The 17,626-nt window shown below is 44.1% G+C and overlaps 1 non-coding gene across 1 annotated transcript; it reads left to right on the top strand.

Moving 5' to 3' along the window:
- Positions 1-1,269: 1,269 nt before the first annotated feature.
- LOC147826087 (U2 spliceosomal RNA) lies at positions 1,270-1,466 on the top strand. Its single transcript, XR_015439892.1, has one exon. It is a non-coding gene; the product is annotated as a U2 spliceosomal RNA (small nuclear RNA).
- Positions 1,467-17,626: the final 16,160 nt, after the last annotated feature.

Genomic DNA, 17,626 nt, shown 5'->3' with positions numbered 1-17,626 from the left:
CTTCTGCACCCATGCCCATCTCGTGGGCCAGCTCAGCCATGATGCCATAGAATCCCGGGGACAGAAGTGGAAATTGTGGTCGGGGGTTGCCCACAGAGACTTGTTTACTGACTCCTCAAAGCCACACTTGTCTGCTTCCTTGTTGGTTTCCTGCCACAACACGATCAATTCTTACAGATACATTTTTCTAGAAGTTTAGTTGTGCCAGGCAAACCATGCCAAAGCAGCCTCATTTCCATGTGTGGTCTGGGTGGATTGGGGGAGGCTGTAGGCAGAGAGATTCTGGGTTTAGACAGGCACTGGAAATGTGTCTCATCCACCTGGGTCTCCCCACAACACACATCTGACCTGGCCCTTCCCTGTGAAAACCAGGGCTTCATATTGCCTGCAGGACAGACTGGGAACTCAGCTATACATGCAAGGCCTCAGTTTTTTGGTTTCTGCCAAACCTCCCAGCCTCCTCACTCTCTCTCCACCAGCTATACTTGTGTGTGTGTGTGTGTGTGTGTGTGTGTGTGTGTGCGTGTGTGTGTGTGTTGTAGTGCTGGGAATTTAAGCCAAGCCCTCACACATGCTAAGCAAATGCTCTACCACAGAACCACATCCCCTGCCCTTTTTATCTTCTTCTCTTTCTCTCCTTCCTTCTTTTCATTTTCATTCCTTCATGTTCTGCGAAAGTGGCTGCTGACACCAAAATGCTCTTGTGGGCCTTGTTCCCACTATTTGTTCATTCATTTGTTCTCAGGTTGAAGACCCAGCTGAATTGTCATCTCCTCACAAAACTTCCCCTTCTCTTGCCCCATCTAATCAGCCCCCACCCCATAAAATATGGTATAGGAGTGATATATATTTTATAAACTCTGAAAAATTCTGAATTTCTAGGCACATCTATCCCCGAGATACTTTCTAAGCACTTTGTATCTAGGAAGTCATTCAGTTCTTGTGTTAAACTTTTTCCTTTTCTTTTCCATGCTAGGGATTGAATCCAGAGTTTTGAGTGCAGATAGACAAGTGTGCTACCACTGAGCTACACCCCTACCCCCTAAAATCATTTTAAGTATACAGTTCCGTGGCAGTATGTATATTCACATTATTGTGTAACCAATCTCCGTAACTTTTTCCATATTTCAAAACTGAAACTCTACACTCATTAAACAATAATTTTCCCTCTAGTCCTTAGCAACCATAATTCTACTTCCTGTGTGTATGAATTTGAGTACTCTAGAAATCTCATATGTATTGAATCATATTAATATTTGTCTTTTCGTAATTGCTTCTCAGCCTTTCGGCTAAGATCAAGTGTAATATTTGTCATTTTGCAAATTGACAGAAATTCCTGTACCAGAAGTGATGCATGACACAAAGTGTTGTCATGAAGGAGGATAATACCATTTGCCCATTTCTCAGACCCTTTTTCTATGCACATCATTTCTTATACTCATGAAAAACATCATGGTGCATCCTCATCCACCTTATTTACCAGATCTGGCACTGTGTGGCTTCTGGCTCTACCTCAAAGTCAAAATGACGATGAAAGGTGAAAGTTTTGAATCACTGAGGCAGCTGCGACAGCACAAATAAAGACACTCATGAAAGAAGACTTCCAGAACTGCTTCAGAAAGTGGCAAGAATGATGGAATAAGTGTGCTCAAATTGAAGGGAAATACTTTGAGAGGGATAAATGGCAATGTGTCTTTTATTTTAATACATTTAAAAAATTTAAACACTCACAATGTTTTTCTGTCACACCTGGTATTGATCATTTTTTGAAGAATACCCTACTATTTTCCAAAAGAGCAACACGATTTTGCATTCTTACCATTGGGACACAAGGGTTCCAATTTCTCCTCTTTCTCACTTTTTTTTTTTGGTACTGGGGATAGAACTCAGGACCTTGCGCTTGCGAGGCAGGCAGCGGAACCACTGAGCTAAATCCCTGGCCATCATTCTCACTTTTGATAGTTACCAGTGTAATGGATGGGAGAAGGATCTCACTGTGGTTTTGATTTGCTTTTCCCTGAAGACTTGGTGATGTTGAGTATATTTTCATGTGCTTGTTGGCCATTTGTAAATCATTGGAGAAATGTTTGCTCTAGCCCTTTGTCCATCTTAAAAATCAGATCCTGTTTCTTTTTCAACTAGTTTTCATTGAAGTATAAACATACAGATACCAAATGAACAACTTAGAAATAACAAGGCCAATGGCTTTTCTCAGAGTGAACATATCATCCACATTGACATAATCAAATATTACAAGGACACAAAACCCCCCTTGCTGTTCTTGCCTTTTCCCCCAAGGCAACCACTTTTCTGACCTCTAGCACCATTAATTCATTTTGCTTGTTTCTGAACACTATATAAATGGAAGCTTTTGTGACTGGCTTCTTTCATTCAAAGTTTTTTTTGTAAGATTTATTCATACCGTTGCTTGCAGTGATAACTTATGCTTTCTCCTTACAATACAGCTCATTATATGAATTTAACACAATTTATTTATCCTTTCTAATCATAGTGGATATTTGGATTATTTCCAGTTAGGCAAATATGAAAAAAGTTGCTATGAATATTTTTTCTTTTACTATAGTAAAATATACATAAGTTATACCATTAAACCATTTTTAGTTTTTCAGTTTTAATTGAAATGTAGTGTTGCACATATTTATGGAGTACTGTGTGGTATTTTGATACACATATACAATGTGTAATGATCAAATCAGGGTAATTAGCCTTTTCACAATCTCGAGCATTCATTGTGCCTTTTTGTTGAGAACACTCAAATCTTTAGTTATTTTGAAATATTCAGTAAATTGTTATTAACGACAACCATCCTACTGTGCTATAAAACACAAGAACTTATTCTTCCTGTCTAACTGTATTTTGGTATCTGTCATCCATCTTTTCCCTCCCACCCTTCCCAGCCTCTGGTAACCTGCCCTACTTTCTACTTCTACAAGATCAACTATTTCAGCTTCCACAGGTGAATGAGAACAGTCAGGATTTGTCTTTTTGTGCTTGGCTTATTTCATTTAGCACAGTGTCCTCCAAACTCATACATCTTAACCATTTCTAAGTGTACTGAAGTTGCATTACATACATTCATATTGTGCTACCACCACTGCTATCTGTCTTTAGGCTGTTTCTTCATCTAAACTGAAACATGTATTTATTATATAATAACTCTCCATTGTCACCTGTTCCTAGCCCCTAGAAAGCACTACTGTACTTTCTATCTCCATGAATCTGGGGACTCTCTTGTACGTATCTTTTGGTGCTCTTGCACCCATATTTCCATTGGGTGAATGCTTAGGAATGGAATGGCTAGGCCAGGTGTGCCTCTGACCAGCTTTTAAAGATAATGCCAAATGTTTTCCTAAAATGGTTGCATTAATTTACCCTCTACCAGCAAAATGTAAGCAGTGCATTTGTCCACATCCTCACTAAGACTTGGTATTGGCAGATTTTTAAATCTTAGACATTCAGGTGGGTGTGATGTGCCTCACTGTGGGTGTGATTTCCATCTCCATGAGTCCTAATGGTATTGCATACCTTTTCATAATTTTATTGACCATTTGGACTTTGTTTTTTGTCAAATGCTGGGTTAAGGTTTTGGCTCAGTTTTCAATTGGATTGTCTGTCTTGTTTGTTTGTTTTTGAGACAGAGTCTTGCTATGCAGTTCACACTGGTCTCGAACTCACTATGTAACCAGCTGGCCTCAAACTCCTGTGCTCCTCTTTCCTCGGCCTCCCCAGTCTGGAATTACAGGTGTGGGCCACCATACCTGGCTGGGGTGTCTGTCTTTTTTTTTTTATCAGTTTCTACAATTCTTTTATATACAGAATGTGAGTCTTTTGTTGAATAAACGTATTCCAAATACACCCTCATTTTGTGGCTTAACTTTTACTTTCTTCATGATGACTTCTAATAAGCATAAGCTCTTAATTTTTTTTTTTTTTGAGGCAGGGTCTTACCATGTAGGTCATGCTGGACTTGAACTCACAAGGTAGCCCAGGCTGGCCTCAAACTCTTGACAATCCTCCTGTCTCAATATACTGAGTTCTGGGTTTACAGGAGTGCACCACCACACCCAAAAGAAGTTGTTAATGTTAATGATGTTGAATTTACCAATTTGTTTGCTTATGGTTAAAGTTTTTGTGTCCTTCTTCAGAAATCTGCTTACCCCAGGGTTGTGTTTTCTTTAAGAAGCTTCAGGGTTTGGTTTTGTTTTGTTTGTTTGGTACCGGGGATCAAACTCCAGTCGCTGCACTTTTGAGGCAGGTGATGGCCCCACTGAGCTCCTGGCAAGAAGCTTCAGTGTTTTACGTTCCATGTTTAGATCTGAGTAAGAGCTACTTACCCTGTGAGTTTCCTGACACCCCTGGGCCCAGCTCCTGCCTCTTTTTCCAGCCACAAAACACAGCAATGCCCTGTCAGATTTCCTCCGCATGCTGCCCAGATGATCAGAGCCAAGGCTCAACTTCCTCTCAGAATCCAGAGTCAGGGAAAGGTGAGGAGGGAGGCACTGATTGGACTGGCAGCCTCACCCTTCACCTGCAGCCCACCTGACCACAGAGAGGCCAAGGCTGTCTTTCTGCAAGGAGACGCCTCTTCCTCACTCCAAACTAGTTAATTTAGGGCACAGTCAGGGCTCCTCCTAGGGTATGCAGGGCTCTGGGTAAATATGTTTTGCAGATTCCCTCTTTACGTAAATAGAGTCACTCAAATCGTTCTAGTGGCCCAACCTCACGAAATTCTGTAAAAGAAGTATCACCCTGGCAGCAGGAGGATCCGCTCACCCGGGCTACCTTTCTGGAACTGGATTCCATCCACCCCCACATAGGTACAAGTCCTGAAGCTCCTCGGGGCATCTGGTTAAGGGGAGAAATGGATCCAAGTGTCTATGGAGATCACACTTGAGCTTAGGGTGACCCACAAGGCCAGTCTAGCCGTCCCAGCTGGGTAATTAGTACATTCTCTTCTCTCCTGTCCTGTTGCCTCTTCTCCATCTCTCTCCCTTACTTCTCTCATTTTTTGTCACTCTCTCTTCCCTTCTTTCCTTGTTCATTTAACTCTCTTGCTTTCTTTCTCTTCTCCTCTTCCTCCACCCTGCCAGACAGAGACGCACACACACACAGACATACAGACATACCCTTTGAGCCCCGCAGCCCCTGGAGCCCCCTTGGCTCAGCCCTCCTCCCGGGCAGGCAGGCAGGTGGGCATGCTCACCATATGTGGTGGCAGCACAGGCAGGAGCCTGTCGGATATGGTGTGGCAGCCTGGTAACCATTTGTTTTCACCTGGTCCTCACACTGCTAACATGTTGGAGCATCTCCATATGTTAACCCTCTTGATGCCAGTTGTATGATCTCGAAGGAGGAAGAGAAAGAGGAGATTATGGAGAGTGTCTGAGATTCCCTCTTCATTCAGTCACTCAGCAACCATTGACTGGGCCCAACTTGCTCTCTGCAAGGCCCACATGAGCTCCAGGGAGCCAGAGGTGAGGCAGGCTTGGGCAGCCTGGGAGAAGCAGCTCATGGTCTAACAAGGGAGACACACAGCAAGCCAATTCCAATCCAGCCCGATACACGCAGTGAAGAGGATGGGGATTGGGCACCAAGTCAGGCATCTAACACAGCCTTGACCGGGAAGCATTGCCAGAGCTGAGTTGTGAAGGTCAACATGAAGGTCAAGTGAGGGCTAGCTGGACAAAGAAGGAGGACAGAACAGTCTAGGCAAAGGGAATAGCAGGTGGAAAGGCTTGCATGAGTGTGTGTGTGTGTGTGTGTGTTTGGAGTGAGCGTGGAAGATGTGGTAAGAAACGAGGCTAGAAAAGAAGGCAAAAGCCAAGACCTTAAATGCCAAGCTAATAGCCAGCACCTTATAAGATGTGATCAAAATGTACAGTGAATGTTTGAATTTGAAATCAAAAATTATTACACTAAAAAACACATTACCATAAATCCTCCTGAAAATGCTTTCCCTACTTTGAACACACTTATCAAATCATTCTTACTACATTCTGAAGCAGTTGTAGAAGTCCTCTTTTGTGAGTGCCTTTTCATGGTTGTTTTGATGTCCTGAATGGATTCAAAACATTTATGGTGATTTCTGTCAATTAAAAATATTATAGGGGGTTTCACCGCCTGCTGCACAAGCGCGAGGACCCGAGTTCGATCCCTGGTACCAAAATATATATGTATTATAGGGGCTGGGGATTTAGCTCTGGTTCCACCACCTGCCTTGCAAATGCAAGGTCCAGAGGTCGATCCAAAAAAAAAAGTACCAAAAAAAAAAGAAAGAAAGAAAAATATTATAATGTGTCCTCATTCACCGTATTCCATGGATCTGGCACCATGTAACTGTTGGCTCTTTTCTCATGACCATGAAAGGTAAGTATTTTGCATTGATTCAGTATATCAGACAGCTACATAGGACAATGTAACTAAAGATGCTCAAGAAAGAGGACTTCTAGAACTGCTTCAGAAAGTGGCAAGAACAATGGGGTAAGTGTGTTTGAAGTGAGGGAGAGGGGAGTATTCTGAAGGAGGTTGATGGCAGTATGTCTTTTACTGTAATACATCTTAAAATTTTAAACAGTCACCATAATTTTGGACCCTACCTTACCTCCTGCAGGGATGAGGAGCTGTTAAAGGCCACTAACCACCCAATGGGAGAGTTTAATTTGTGTTTTAGAACAACTCCTGGGGCTTCGTGGGAGAAGTGAGGGAGAAGAGGAGAGGTGGGTGGTGGGAAGACCAAAGGAATGCCTGCCTGTCTCTAGTGGCCCTGCCTCTCCAGTGAGGACCAGGCCCCCTCCCATCAGCTTTGGCTGCCACCCCAAGCGAAGTGTGCAGGGGCCAGTCAATGGCTGGGGACATACATTCCCTGCTCCCGGAAGACCTTCCGTGGAGGGCTAGGCCAGGGCCGAAGCCCCAAGCCAGCTCACCCAGCCCCTCTACAGGCTCAGCTGCCAGGTGCCTGGGCCTGTCCTACCCAGGGTAGGGTGGTGGGGAGTAGCACTCCTCTGGCAGGCGGGGTCCAGGACCAGCCTTGCTCTCACTCATCTAGACTCCATGTGCCTGGGGGGTTCAGAGGCCCCAGGTGCCCTCTTTGCTCAGCTTTCAAACTGCTGGCTGGGAGTCAGCTTGGTAAGAAAACCTCAGCATCTGGATTCTGAGGCCTAATAGGATGGCACTCCTGTCCTGCACTGTTGCCTTCTGGCTGTGTGAGCCCTCTCAGCTCAGCCCCTCTCCCTGGCAGGCAGGCAGGTGGGCATGCTCACCATATGTGGTGCCAGCACAAGCAGGAGCCTGGCAGATGTGGTGTGGCAGCCTGGTAACCATTTGTTTTCACCTGGTCCTCATGCTGCTAACCTCTGGGGTGCTGCCCTCACCTGTAAAATGGGACTCTGATGTTTATCCAGGAGATTTGGGAGATATGATTTCAACATTTTGCACAAAGTCAGACTTCCCAGCATTAATTCAACAGGGCTGTGATTGTCATCCTCATATTCTCTGATGGTCCTGGTTACTAGTTGTGTGACCTTGGGCAAGTTACCCTCAGTGGGACTCAGTTTCTTCAATTGTAAAAGTGAATCCTGCCAGTATGCATACTGGAGAATTCTGAGTAGGTGCAGGGAAAGGGCTTATAATACAGCAAACCCACAAAAATATCTTCTTAACTTGCATTTCTCACAAGAATTCTTTTACTCTGCTTTGGAGCTCACCACTGGAGCCAGAACTCTTATAATAGACCCTGGGATCTAGATCCAAGCAGCCCCTAGCCTCTACATAATTCAGCAATTTTAGCAGCAAATGCTAACAACTGTTGGTTGAAATCTTGCTGGGGAGCCGATCCCAAACTGTGTGGATTGACTGGGCTTTTGATGTAGATAAACTGAGCACATCATTTCCTGTCTCGTGGATGGCCAGACCTTACTGAATCCTGTTCTGCTCTTCCCTCGCAAATTGATGCCAGCTGAATCAAGTTGAAGCTTTTCACACCCTGGGGACACTGGGCACTGGGTCTCAGGACGGCTCTCGGGTGTCCCAGCCCACTTGTCTTCCACTGTCCTTGTCCAGAGGTCCCAATATTCCTTGACCCAAACCCCTTTGTGTCTTAGAAAGAACCCAAAGGTCACGACCAGCTATATCCACTTAATGGTTCCCCCTCTGAGCCTCAAAGATGGAGATTTCTTTTTCTTTCCCTCAAGGCAGAGTGCTGGACACCAGCTCTACCAGTTTAAGCTAGTCTCCCTTCCTTCTCCCTTAGCACACGGCCCTGGACATGGACATGTGCCTGCTAGCATTTCACAGTCAATTCTGCCACATCTGTTTGGGGAACAAGATATGGATTTGTTCAGTGAATTATTCAGCTGAGCTTCACACCTGGTGACAGCCATAAGTCACTCTGGGCTGGAGTAGGCCATTCACTTATTCAGTCAGCAAACACAGATACCTTCTGTGTGCCAGAGGAGCCTGCCGAGGGAAGCACGCTGTAGTCCCTGCTGTTTCTCGACAAGCAGATATGTTATCAGATTTTCTTAGGTAGATGATATAAGCAAACTTCACTTCTCTGCACAAAGAGCCAAGAGCAAAATTATTTCTCTTCTTCCAACAATTCCATATGATGCTTCCAGGTCTGGCAAAAGCATTCCCTGTGTTTAGAACCACTGAGCAGTAGCTTTCCAAGATGTAGTATTTCAGTCAATCTGCAAACAACCCTGTGAGGAAGAAGGCATTATATCCCTTCTACAGACAAGGAAACTGAGGCTTGTTGATCCTCCTGAGTCACCAGCAGAATTGGCCCCTGCTCACTCCAACACTGAAGTTTACACTGTGCCACATTGACACTTTTGAACCCCTGTCCCCAGAGGAAAGAAACGACTATGCTTAGCATGGTGGAACATGCTTGTAATCCCAGCACTCAGGAGGTTGAAGCAGGAGGATTGCTATGAGTTTAAGATCAACCTGGGAAACATAGCAAGTTCAAGACCAATCTGAACTCCAGAGCAAGATCCTGTCTCAAAAATCAAAACAAAACAAAACAGAAACTTGTCATCAAGAAGGAAGCTTCTTTAGCCCAGCATGGTGGTGCCTGCCTGTAATTCCAGCTATTTGTGAGGCTGAGACATGAGGATCACAAGTTGAACACCCGCCAGCCTGAGCAATATAACAAAAGATGGAAGAGGCTGGGGATGTAGGTCAACAGTGGAACTCTTGTCTCGCGTGTGCAAAGCCCTGGGTTCAATCCCTAGTACCAGGAAGAAAAACCCAGCATCTACTTTCCCCAAACCTTTATTTTTTCTTTTACCAAGGTGTAGTAGACATCTATTTTTAACAATTCAAACATTATTGGAACGTTTGAAAAATAAAAGTCACAGGTATTGCCCTCCCCCAAATAACAGCTGTTAACAATATGGGGACATATTCTTCCAGTCTCTTCCTATGCAAATATTAATAACACACACAAAACCCAAAATACTTGTTAGTATTCAAGCACGCCATACACCTTTTTAAAAAAATTAACACTATTTTGAGGACATCTTTCACTGCAGATTCTCAGAAGCTGCCTCATTCCTTGAAACGGGTACATGGAAACCAAGGCCTGGCTGTCTCAATAGATCCTCTCCATCCCCCAAGGATGGTTATTTGGGCCATTACTTATTTTCCCTTGGCCAAAAAATTGCTAGAAGGATTCTTGATCCTCATCCCATAGCACCATGTGCTGCTTACTTGAAGTGCTTAACATAATTCCAACTAAGGATTTCTGTAAGGGGCAGCTTAATCTCTCTCTCCCCTACTATGCTCTGCAGTCCGTCCTTCCTTCCTTCCTTCCTTCCTTCCTTCCTTCCTTCCTTTCTCTCTCTCTCTTTCTTTTTCTCTCTCTTTCTTTCTCTCTCTCTTTCTCTTTCTTTCTTTCTTTTTTTCTTTCTTTCTTTCTTTCTGAGACAGAGTCTTGCTATTGTAGCTCAGGCTGGCCTTGAACTCACTTTGCAGCCTACGCTGGCCTTGAACTTGTGGCAATCTCTCAGACTCCTGAGTGCTGAGATTACAGGCATACACCACCATACCAATCTTAGCTCTGCGGTTTCTGAGGGAAGCCAAGGGATCACCTCTGTGTATTCATGAGAACATCTCATGACTTAGTTCAGGACCTGGCATCTGCTAAGAAGTGGATTCCTGAGTAGATCTAGCCATTCTTGGGTTCCTATCTGCAGGGTGCATTCATGAAGGAGAAATGTCAAAGAATGGATGTTTAGGAGGTGTTTTTGAGAGCCTGCAAAGTTGCCCTCTGAAAACAATGAAGCAACACGAGGAGACGAGAGGGTTGATTTCCTCACAGTGCAAGAAAGGCACTTTTTCCAGCATCCTGTTCTGTGTAGTCCTATATAGGGTGCTGGGGACCCAGTGATCAATCTTCCCCTTCACTTTCTCCAGGGAAAAAGGAGATATGAACCTGCTTTGTGCCAGCTGGGCTGGGACCCCAGGATGTATGGCGCCACCTGCTCCCTGCTGTGCCCCACCCTGTCTCTAGCCCCTTAGCCTCCCAGCTGCCTGGCAACCAGCAGTTAAGGATGAAGCCTTTGAAGTCTCTGTCCTGACAGCCTCAGTGTGGACACCTGTGCCCTTTCTTCAAAGGCAGAACAGGAGCAACACCCAGTCTAGCTCTTGAAGTGGGTGAGCATCTCAGCTGCAAGGGGCTGAACTTGGCACAGATCTGCAGTTAGGTAAGCAAGGCCTGTGCAGGTCCTCTCTGCTCCAGTGTCAGGGCTCTCTTCCCCTAAGGATGGCTCCTTAGGTGCGTGTGTGTCTCAAATGTGTGCCTTAAAAGCAGAGTGTTCTAGAGGCACTGGCATCTGATGGCCTGCTCTGCAGACATCTATCTGATAGATGCAGACCATGGGTGGAGGAAGAAGGTCAAGGCCTGTGGCCTGCCTGGGGGGAAGGAAGTGGCTGAATGCCCCCTCATTTAGGATGTATCCTTTCTCTCATTCATTCAACAAATATGAGCAGAACATCTGCTGCAGAATCAGCATTATTCAGGGTTTAGCAATAGCACCATGAACAGGTCAGCTAAGGTCTGTATCTAAAGCTCTCCAAAACTTTATGTTTTGTTTTGTTTTGTTTTTTGGTGGTACCAGGGATCCAACTCAGGATCTTGCGCTTGCGAGGCAGGTGTGGCGCCACTGAGCTAAATCCCTGGCCCAAACTCTGTGGTTTAGATGAAAGAAGGAGATTAAACCAATAGCAAATAAGTGAGTTGAATAGCTCTGAATGAAATAAAACAGACACTAAGATAAAGAGGGCCATGGGGAGCTCCTTTAGGTGGGGTGGAGAGAAGGCCACTCCGAGGAGATAGTATTTGAGCTGGGGCTTGAACAGGAGAGGGAGCCAGCCCAGGAATGAACTGGAACCAGAATAGTTTGAGGGGAGGCTGTAACAGGTGGAAAGGCCCTGATGCAAGAATGAACCTGATGTACGTGACCATCTGAAGGATGACCAACCTGGAGAGAGTGGACAAGGGCCAGCTCAGACATGGCTAAGTAGGTTGTGGAGCTGTGGAAAAGAGGCTGCATTTTGAGTGCAACAGAAAATCACATCCAGCCAGGGATTTAGCTCAGTGGTTTCGCCACCTGCCTAGCAAGCTCAAGGACCCGAGTTCAATCCCAGGTACCAAAAAAAAAAATCACATCCTGCTCTTCATGCAGGTATTGTTCATCATCTACTCATCTACTCATGTATTTATTCATTCAGTCAGCCTGTTGGCCAGTTGGCATTTCTTTTCTTAGCATAAGTGCAGAGACTGGGGATACAGAGATGAATGAGACACAGTCCTCACCCTCACAAGGCTAATAGCCTAATGGCCAAAGATGGTGTGAATGGACACACTTAAAATCCAAAGAAAAAAGCAGAGGGACATTCGAGGTTCTGGAAACCCAAAGCAGGGAGGACCAAGGAAGCTCTTCAAGAATGCATGCTGTCGGGGTTGGGGATTTAGCTCAGTGGTTTCACCGCCTGCTGCACAAGTGCAAAGACCTGAGTTCGATCCCTGGTAGCCCCCCCCCCAAAAAAAAGAATGCATGCTGTCTTAGCTACTTTTGTGTTGCTCGGACAAGATACCCAACATCCATAAGTTAAAAGAGGAAAGGTTTGGGCTGGGGATTTAGCTCAGTGGTTCCAGTGCCTGCCTCGCAAGCTAAGGACCCAAGTTCAATCCCCGGTACCAAAAAACAAACAAACAAACAAAACAAAAGAGGAAAGGTTTATTTTAGCTGTAGTATATAGAGGTTTCAGTTCATAGTCAGCTAGCTCTAAGGTAGGGTGACATGGAAGAGGAGCATGGCAGAGGAGAAATGGTCCATGGCAGGGCAGGCAAGAAGGGAGCAGGAAGCAGCAGCTTACCTTCCATCTTTCCTGTTATATTCAATCCAGGCTACAAGCCTATTCGTTGGTGCCATCCACACCCAGGGTAGGTCTTCTGTTATTTACACTCAGAACTATGCTAAGCCAATTTAGTTGTTATACACCCTTACTCCCAATATCAGACATCCTAGATCCACCCACCTCTGAAAAGCCCTACCTACGAGTGTATGAGGCTTTGTGGGGCCCTGTAGATACAAGCTGTAATAAATACATACTATTGAGCTGGATCTTAAAACACCAGGCATGATGCTGGCACATCAAGGTGCTTAGTATAGATTTGTCATGTCAGTTAAGTAATTGTGTAAACTTGAGAAAGAAACACCCAACTAAATTAGATTGGCATAGTTCTGAATGTGACTGAAGAGATTTCTAGAGGACACAAGATTCACCCTGAGTGTGAGTGACAGGAACCAATAGGCTTTCTGTCTGAATGGAACAAAAGAGAGACGAGGAAGAATTGTTTCTGTTGAGACTTATGCCAGACCTTACAGTGGGAACCGTAGTTACTCAATTGGGAAATCTAAGGGCAATGAGCTTGATTGGACTCCAGAGTGGCAGAGGCCAAGTGGCAGCACTTAATTCCCAAAGGCAGAGTGTCCACTTACTGTAGTGGACAGCAGAAGCAGAACAATGTCCAGAATAATCTCACATGTGTAAAATTATGGTGTTGGCTGATCAGCCACAGTGTTTCCAAAAGTGAAACAGATGGGAAGCCTACAAAATTTTTATTAGATTTATATAATCAAAAAAAATTTAAGGGCAAATGAACTGAAACCTACTTCAAATTGTGGTAACAGGGAATCCCAGCCGCTCAGCCAGTTCCAGGATTTGAGCCAGTTTACAGATCCAGAATCCCTTGACTGAAGGGAGGCCAGTTCCTCTTGGGGAAGGATCCTGTTGCACCAAAATTTTATACAGTCAATCTTTGTCCCATCCTTTCCCAGAGGGACCTAAGGCCTTTTGGCCAAGTGACTGTACACTGGGGGAAGGAAATGATCAGACATTTTGGAGACTACTGGATGCTGGCTCTGAACTAACTGGTTCCAGGGGATCCTAAACATCATTGTGGCCCTCCAGTAAGAGTAGGGGCCTATGGAGGTCAGGTGATGAATGATGTTTTAGCAAAAGTCTGACTCACAGTGGCTCAAGTAGGTTCTCAAATACATCCTGTAGTCATTACCCTGTTCCAGAATGCATAATTGGGATAGATATACTTAGTACTTGGCAGAATCCTCACATTGGTTCCCTAAACTATAGTGTGAAGGCTATTATGATTGGAAAGGCCAAGTGGAAGCCATTGGAGTTGGCTTTGCCTGGTAAAATAGTAAACAAAAGGCAGTATTGCATTGCTGGAGGGATTGCAGAGATTAGTGCCACCATCAAGGACTTGAAGAATGCGGGGGGGGGGTGGTCCCCACCACATCTCCATTTAATTCTCCCATTTGGCCTGTGCAGAAGACAGAAGATCTTGGAGACAGTCTTGGAGACAGTCTTGGAGAATGATGGTAGATTATCGTAAACTGAATCAAGTGGTGATTGATGGCTGCTGTGGTACCAGATGTAGTTTCCTTGCTTGAGCAGACTGACACATCTCTTGCTACTTGGTATGTAGCCATTGATTTGGAAAATGCCTTCTTCTCCATACCTATCCATAAGGCCCATCAGAAATAATTTGCTTTCAGCCTGCAAGGCTGGCAATATACCTTCACTGACCTACCTCAGAGTTATATTAACTCTCCAGCCCTGTGTCACAACTTAGTTTGCAGGGATCTTGATTGCATTTCTTGCCCACAAGGTATCACACTGGTCCATTACAATGACGATATTATGCTGATTAGACCAAGTGAGCAGAAGGTAGCAACCACTCTGGATTTGTTAGTAAAGTATTTGTGATCCAGAGAATGGGAAATACATTTAACTAAAATTCAAAGTACCCCAAGCTCAGCGAAATTTCCAGGAGTCCAGTGGCAGGGGCATGGAGAAATATTTCTTCTAAGGTAAAAGAAAAATTGTTTCATCTGGCTCCCCTACAAACCCCACCACCACCAAAAGACATGATGCCTGGTGGGCCAATTTGGATTTTGGAGCCAAAACATTACTGACTTAGGTGTTTTATCTCCCCCATTTACTGAGTGACTCAGAAAGCTGCTAGTTTCTGGGGCCCAGAGTAAAGGAAGGCTCTGCAACAGATCCAGGCTGCTCTGCAAGTGGGGCCGTATGATCCAGCAGACCAATAGTACTTGAAGTGTCAGTGACAGGTAGGGATGCTGTTTGGAGTCCCTGGCAGGCCCCCATAGGTGAATTGCAGTGGAGGCCTTTAGGATTTTGGAGCAAGGCTCTGTCATCATCTGCAAACAACTACTCTCCATTTGAAAAATATTTCTTGAGGCCGGGATATAGCTTAGTGGCATAGCACCTGCCTGGAAGGCACAAGGCCCTGGTTTGATTCCCAGGACCACAAATAAAAAAATAAAAAAGCTCTCGGCCTGCTACTGGGCCTTGGTGGAAATGAAATACTTGACCATTGGATACCAGGTTACCATGTGACTTGAGTTGCCCATCATGAGCTGGGTGTTATCTGATCCACCAACTCATAAAGTTGGATGTGCATAGCAACAGTCCATCATTAAATGGAAATGACACATATGTGTTTGAGCTAGAGCAGATCCAGAGGGGACAAATAAGTTACATGAAGTTGCCCAGATGCCATGGCTCTTACTCCTGCTATATTGCTTTGGTCTCCCAGTTTGCACCTGTGGCTTAATGGGATGTACCATATGATCAGAGGAAGAGCAGGCAGGTGAAGAGAGAAATCCTGGTTTAGAGATGGTTCTGCATATTATGCAGGTACCACCCAGAAGTGGGCAGCCACAGCATTACAGCCCCTTTCCAGGACTTCCCTGAAGGAGAGTGGTAAAGTTGGCAGAACTGTTGGCCAGAACTTTGGGCAGTGCACCTGGTAGTATATTTTGCCTGAAAGGAAAAATGACTGTATACTAACTCATGGGCTCTAGCCAATGGTCTGGCTAGATGGTAAGGAACTTGGAAGGAAGATGATTGGAAAATTGGTGACAAAGATATTTGAGGAAGAGGTATGTGGATAGACCTGTCCACATGGGCAAGGGATGTAAAAATATTTGCATCCCATGAAAATGCTCACCAAAAAGTAATCTCAGAAGAAGAGGACTTTAACAATCAAGTGGATAGGATGAGCCATTTTGTAGATAGGAGTCAACCTCTTTCTTCACTCACCCCTGTCATTGCTCAATGGGCTTATGAACAGAGTGGCCATGGTGGCAGGGATGGAGGTTATGCATGGGCTCAGCAACATGGACTCCCACTCACCAAGGCTGATCTGGCTACAGCCACTGGTGGGTGCCCAATATGCCAGCAGCAGAGACCAACACTGAGTCCCCAGTATGGGACCATTCCCCAGAGTGATCAGCCTGTGACATGGTGGCAGGTTGATTATGTTGTATTGCTTCCACCACAGAAAGGACAGTGCTTTGTCCTTACTGGGACTTATTCTGGTTATGGATTTGGCTTCCCTGCACTTAATGATTCTGCCAAAACTTCCATCTATGGACTGATAAAATGCCTTATCCACCATGATGGAATTCCACACAGCATTGCCTCTGACCAAGGAACACATTTTACCGCCAAAGAAATGAGGGAATGAGGTTGTTCTCCAAAATAGACCACATACTCACTCCTAAAACATGTTTAAGTAAGTGCAAAGGAATTGAAGTTATCCCCTGTATATTATCAGACCATAGTGCGATGAAACTGGAAATCAATAGCAAAAGAAACCGCAAAAATTTCATAAACACATGGAAATTGAACAACACACTTCTGAATAACCAATGGGTCACAGAGGAAATTAAAGAAGAAATCAGACAGTTCCTTCAAGTAAATGACAATGACAATACAACATATCAGAATCTATGGGACACAATGAAAGCAGTCTTACCAGGGAAATTCATGCCAGTGAATACTCATATTAGGAAAACAGAGCGAGCCCAATTAAACAACCTGATGCTGAACCTCAAGCTTCTAGAAAAAGAAGACCAGGACAACCCCAAAGCTCATACAAGGGAGGAAATTATAAAGACCAGAGGAGAAATCAATTTAATGGAGACTAAGAGAAGAATACAAAAAATTAATGAAGCCAAGAATTGGTTCTTTGAAACAATAAACAAAATTGACAGACCCTTAGCCAACCTTATCAGAAAAAGGAAAGAAAAGGCCCAAATCCATGCAATTAGGAATGAAAAGGGTGAAATTACAACGGACCCAGCAGAAATCCAGAGGATCATCAATACCTACTTCAAGAACCTATATGTCAGTAAGATGGAAAATGCAGAAGAAAAGGACAGATTCCTAGATATGTATGAATTACCAAAGTTGAACGAAGATAACCTAAAAATTTTAAACAACCTAATATCAATGAAATTGAAAACATAATTAAAAACTTACCAACAAAGAAAAACCCGGGTCCTGATGGCTTCACTGGTGAATTTTATAAGACATTTAAAGAGGAACTGCTGCCACTACTCTTTAAACTCTTCAATGAAATTGAAAGAGAAGCAATACTCCCAAATTCATTCCTGGAAGCAAGCATCACCTTGATCCCCAAAGCAGAGAAAGACCCAACTGAAAAAGAGAACTATAGGCCAATCTCACTAATGAACATAGATGCAAAAATCCTTAATAAGATACTGGCAAACAGAATGCAGAAGATCATCAAGAAGATGATACACCCTGATCAAGTGGGATCATCCCAGGGATGCAGGGATGGTTCAACATACACAAATCAATCAATGTAATGCACCATATCAATAGAGCCAAGGACAAAAACCATATGATTATCTCCATAGATGCAGAAAAAGCATTTGACAAAATCCAACATGCATTTATGATAAAAACCCTACAAAAAGTTGGGATAGATGGTCTCTACCTCAATGTGATAAAAGCCATCTATGAAAAACCAACAGCCAATATCATACTAAATGGTCAAAAACTGAAATCCTTCACATTCAAATCAGGAACAAGACAAGGATGTCCACTATCACCACTCTTGTTCAATATAGTTTTGGAAACATTAGCCATGACAATTAGACAAGAGAAAGAAAGAAAAGGAATAAAAATAGGAAATAAAGAAGTCAAATTGTCATTATTTGCAGATGACATGATACTCTATATA

This window comes from Heterocephalus glaber, unplaced genomic scaffold (genome assembly GCF_053883595.1).
Source record: "Heterocephalus glaber isolate CG9 unplaced genomic scaffold, H.glaber_assembly_v1.0 deba00001479, whole genome shotgun sequence".
Classification (NCBI taxonomy): Eukaryota; Metazoa; Chordata; class Mammalia; order Rodentia; family Bathyergidae; genus Heterocephalus; species Heterocephalus glaber.
This window is presented reverse-complemented; position numbering and strand designations above follow the sequence as displayed.